Source organism: Pongo pygmaeus, chromosome X (assembly GCF_028885625.2).
Source record: "Pongo pygmaeus isolate AG05252 chromosome X, NHGRI_mPonPyg2-v2.0_pri, whole genome shotgun sequence".
Lineage (NCBI taxonomy): Eukaryota > Metazoa > Chordata > Mammalia > Primates > Hominidae > Pongo > Pongo pygmaeus.
The window spans coordinates 42,068,847-42,074,529 of record NC_072396.2 but is presented as its reverse complement, the minus strand read 5'-3'; positions in this window follow the sequence as shown (position 1 = coordinate 42,074,529).

Sequence of the window (5,683 nt, the reverse complement as noted above, 5' to 3'; positions counted from 1 at the left end):
GAGTGCTTATTTTTCTTTCTCCAGATTTAATGGCAGGAAAATCCTCTGTATCAGATGAGGATTAACAGAGATGAAAGAATGTGTCTGCCTTTCGAATCACTAAAGCCAGTGACAGATTTTGCTGACATACCAATCGGATTTATCCCCGGGGCCTTGACCACCCTGGCCCTCCTGTCCTCTCTCCATCTGCCTGGCCCCTTTCTCTCCTTAAACCTTCCCCAGACCCTGCCCCGTTCCCTGACCCCAGCCCCAGCCCCAAGCAATATGTAGCCTGAAATTGGCTTCCTGCCACCCAAATAGCATTATCAGCATTTTCAACAAGGACGCATTATATAACTTGGAGAGCTGGAGAAGGGACAGGACAGCTTAAAATGTTTCCCCAAAATGCAGGCTGCTGATTTCCTTTCTTTGAAGTGGTTGATGGTGAATGATACAAAAACGGACTGGAGAGAGAGTCCTTCCACTACAAGAAGGCTAGAGGTTCCCATTGGGGTTAGGGCTGGTAGTGGTGGCCTAAGGCAGTGGGTCCAGGAATGGGACCTTCGGAATCTGGCTGAGGTTTCTGAAACCCTCCAGGACTCAGTTTAGGCCCTGGCTACTCAGTGTGGCCGGTGGACCAGCAGCAGTACCTGAGAGCTGGTTAGGAAAACAGAATCTCAGCGCCTTCTGCCCCCGCCCCAGACCTGTTGAATCAGCATCTGCATTTTTTTTTTTTTTTTTTTTTTTTTTTTTGAGACGGAGTCTCACTCTGTCGCCCAGGCTGGAGTGCAGTGGCACAATCTTGGCTCACTGCAACCTCCACCTTCCGGGTTCAAGCAATTCCCCTGCCTCAGCTTCCTGAGTAGCTGGGACTACACCATGCCCAGCTAATTTTTTGTATTTTTAGTAGAGACGGGGTTTCACCATGTTAGCCAGGATGATCTTGATCTCTTGACCTTGTGATCCACCCACCTCAGCCTCCCAAAGTGTTGGGATTACAGGCGTGAGCCACCGCGCCCAGCCAGCATCTGCATTTTAACTAGGTCGGCGGAGAGGGGGATTCCTGTGCCTGGTAAAGTTTGGAAAGCCCTGTTTTAGGAGACTGGTGGAGGGAGTCTGATCAAAATGAGGGTGGCAGAGGGGCCTGTTTATCTAGCCCTTCTGGCCAGCAGTTCAGGTGCCCCCACATTCTCCTGGCCCCAGCAAGCCTCTGCTGTCTGCTGGGACAGGACTTCCAGGTATCCATGGCAACCTGCCAAGTTCTGGCCACGCAGGACTTGGTGAGCCAGTGTTGATGAGAGGAAGCCAGGAGTTCCCTTCCCACAGAAAGGGTTCTGGATGTGAATCTAGGCATCTCAGGCCACTGTGCCCTGGGGAATATTTGTTTTCTTCCATTTGAGCCTTGAAAGCCAAAATGTGGCTGAACTTGTCTAACATGCTGGAAAGAAGAGAATACTAGGGATGGGGTAGGGATGTGGGTGGGGGAGGCCTCTCAACTGACATCTCTATCCCCAGGGTTGGACTTGCCTCACTTATTAGATGAGAGCAATGGGCAGCCCTCTCATTGTGACCACCAGTGTCGGAGGTGTCCCTGTAGCCATCACGCCAAGCCTTAGCCCAACGAAGCCCCCACTCCCCCAGCAGCAGTCCAGAGGCTGAATCTTGACTGTAAGAGCCAACCTGTCTGCACCCACAACCTTTGTTCGTAGCTTATTGGGTCAACCTTGCCTTCAATCTTCTCCAGGCCAGTGGGCCTGGTGCTCTGGCACTGGGATCCCACTAAGGAAGACCTTCTTCTCCACCTGTGAACTGAAACATTTCTCCCTAGTGGAAAATAAGGAGGCATCAGAGACTCTTGGCATAAAAAGGAAGGAGCCCATCCACCAGGTGAGCTGGTACCACCAGCTTGGGAGGATAAACAGCCCTTAATCAAAACCTTGCTGCAGGGAGAAAAGCAGGTGGCCCAGGGTTGTTACAGGAAATGTGATTGACTGACTTCCCCTGGGAGAAACTTAAAGATCAAGACAGGAGAAAGGCTGGCCCTTTCAGAGCCTACTCCAGCCACTCGTGGGCTGCTGGGGGAGGGATTTTTTTGTTTTTGTTTTTCAGACGGAGCCTTACTCTGTCCCCCAGGCTGGAGTGCAGTGGTGTGATCTCGGCTCACTGCAACCTCTGCCTCCCAGGTTCAAGCAATTCTCCTGCCTCAGCCTCCTGAATAGCTGGGACTACAGGGGAGTACCACCACACCCGGCTAATTTTTTTTGTATTTTTAGTAAAGATGAGGTTTCACCATGCTAGCCAAGTTGGTCTCGAACTCCCGACATCAAATGATCCACTCACCTCAGCCTCCCAAAATGTTGGTATTACAGGCGTGAGCCACTGTACCTGGCCCTCCTGGGGTGGTTTTGTGCCCATGCTAGCTCTCACTCATCATGCAATTGGTAGCCCATAAAAGGAGCTGGAGGAGGGAGAAGGGGTGTGTAAGTGACCTTGAGAAATAGTGATGGCCCAAGATGCATGATTTTGCCAACCTCCACCTCCTGGGTTCAAGCCATTCTCCTGCCTCAGCCTCCCAAGTAGCTGGAACTACAGGCGCCGGCCACCATGCCTGGCTAATTTTTGTATTTTTAGCAGAGATGGGGTTTCGCCATTTTGGCCAGGCTTCCCCACCTTGGAATTAGTAAGAATTACCGATTAATTAAGACAGCCGGCGACTACTGGAGGCTTTGCCTGCTATCTGGAGGACACAGATTTGCCCTCCAGCCTTTCTGCCCTGTAGTGACAATTCACAGACACCCCAACCCTGGGTAGCCCTTCCTGGGCCTTTGCTTTGCTCCCTTCTTTCCCCACTTCTCCACCTGCTGAAATCTCAATCCGCCTGCTATGCTTAGCATAAGTGCTACCACCTCTAAGAAATGAATCCCCTCCCACTGCCCTCCTTTCTCACTTGCAGGCATCTGCCTCGAAGTTCACAGTGTTTGTTTCTTTGTTTTGAAACTGAGTCTCGCTCTGTTGCCCCGGCTGGAGTGCAGTGGTGTGCTCTCGGCTCACAGCAACCTCCGCCTCCCGGGTTCAAACAATTCTCCTGCCTCAGCCTCCGGAGTAGCTGGGATTACAGGCATGCACCACCATGTCCGGTTAATTTTTGTATTTTTAGTAGAGACAGGGTTTCACCACATTGTCCAGGCTGGCCTCAAACTCCCGACCTCAAGTGATCCGCCCGCCTCGGCCTCCCAAAGTGCTGGGATTACAGGCATGAGCCACCACGCCAGGCCTGAGCCACTGCACCCAAAGTTCACAGTGTTTGGATGGCTGGCCTCCTTGGAGGGGCTGTGCTTGATCCAAGTCTGCACCCCCACAATGTCTGGCTGGTGTCGCCTTCAGACAGGGCAAGAGGCAGGGAGACACAGGGCAAGAGGCAGGGAGACACAGGGCAAGGAGTCATTGGGGCCAAGACACTTGCCCACTCAGAACCATGTTCTGGATACCTGCGACCTGGGAATTCACTGCCCAACAGGTTCTGAACCCACTTCTCTAGGTCCAGTCTCCTGAAGGTGGATGGTCTCACCAATGTGCACACGCGAGAGGTGATCCTTTAGGGGGTAGACAGTTGCAGAGATGCGGACAGAGCTTGGATATGAGGACGTGTGTGGGAAAGATCCGTTATAGCATGGGATGGATCTGGCCTGGGAATAGAGGGAAGCTACGCCATGGCCTTGAGCTGGGGCCACTCTCTGTGCCATCACACCCTAGCCCAGAATGCTGAGGAATGCAAGAATTGCAAACTTGAATTTGACCTTCCAGATTGTTATGAAGGTATATCTGCTCAGATAGGAGGATAGAACATGTTTTATTTAACAGTTTGTTAGCTTGATGTGTAGCTTTTAAATATTCAGACATACAGTGTGTGGTCCTCTGTGCGTACTCTTGCCCCAGGCCCCACAAAGTTGGGCCAAAGCCTGGGTTTGGCACACAGGCAGAAGTGCACAATTGTTTGCTGAAGGGAATTGAAGCCCATGTGAGAATTTGTAAGGGAACTATAGAAAGAGAACCGGGTGAGTGACAGCCTTGGCCTCTTACCCTTCCTTTTTCTCTGACTTACTGGATGGTGTCAGGACAGGGACTTTCACTTCCTAGGCCTCAGATAGTACTCGAAACATATTCCATAATCTTGTCCAGACCCCTCATTCTTCAAGTGAGGAAACTGAGGCCCAGAGAGGTTAAGTGACCTGCTCCCCAGAGTGACAGATGAAGGTGGAGCTGGGACTCAGTGGGTACCCAGTCCTCCTGCCTCCCAGTCCCTGGGTTTTCCTCAGGCCCTAATAAGGACACACACAGCCCCTATGGCCACCCCCGACGTCCCCGCTGCATACCTCAGATCAGGATGGGGGAGGGGTAGCCACTCCCCTCTTGCTGGGCACCTCTAAATGACCTTGGCTGAACCTATTCTGTGGCTAAAGCACCCAACTCCCTTGTTCTTTATTCGCAAACTATCCTACTTCTGTCGTTTCACATCCGCCCTTCCAATCCAAACCCCAGCTCAGTGGGGTTGGATTGGATCAGCCTGGGCTCCCGGGCCTCATTTCTGGAATTGGAGGAAGGAGGAAGAGAGGCGAGAGTGCCCTCATTCCGCTGACTCCCAGTGTAGTGACAGTGACGTCGCCCCAACGGCAGGCCCGGACACAGTCGGGTGCGGGCTCGCGCCCCATCTGGTGCCCGGGGGCTCAGGGCGCGCCGCCGCGGTCCTGGAGGGGCAGCAGGCAGCGAGTCACTGGGCTGGACGTTTCCGCTCTGGCCCCTCCCTCCGCGGGCTTCAGAAAACTAGTTCAGCTCGCTGGCCCCGGCTGGCAACTGTGCGTGACACAGTGGGTTTTTTTCCCATAAAGGTCACGTCCTTGCGAAACCTCTGCAGCCTCTGTCGGTAACCACCACCCTGGCCCCACCCTGGGGAGAAGGGGCGGAGCCTCCGGGGCAAGCCACGCCCCCGATTAGCCCGGTCCTGCCCAGTGTGGCCGCCAGAGGGCACCGAGGTTCGGGAGTCGTGGGGCAGCGGCCCTGGGGCCTCTGTCTGCTCCCCGCCGTGGCACCCGCACCTACTCGGTGGGGGCGGGGGCCAGGGCTGGGGAAAGTCCCAGGGTGTGCCTGGTGCCAGAAACGTTCCTCACGCACCTGGAGTCGCAGAATGCCCGGGCTGGAAGGGATGCCAGGGTGGGGACCTAACCTGCCAAAGGTCACACCCTGGGGAAGGTCTCCCAGTGCCGTGTCCTCCTGACCAGGCCGCGTAGCGCGGATGGCCTGTTTGTCACCTGTAAATGAAGGGTTAGCTCACCAACAAGCTCTGCTCACTGCCCACAAATACACCTTCCTGGGGCCTCTTCTGAAATCATCGTTCTTTACATTGCATCCAAAGTAGGTTTCTCTCCCATTGCAGCAGATGTCAAACAAAAAACAAAGTAGGTCTCTCCATTTCCCGATACAGTTGACCCTTGAACAATATGGGTTTAAACTTCGCGTATCCACTTACACTTGGATTGTTTTTTCAATAAAAGTTACACCAAGGGCCGGGCGTGGTATTTTTGGTAGAGATGGGGTTTTGCCATCTTGGCCAGGCTGGTTTTGAACTCCTGACCTGGTGATACACCTGCTTCGGCCTCCCAAAGTGCTGTGATTACGGGCGTGAGCCACCGTGCCTGGCCAGTTATTG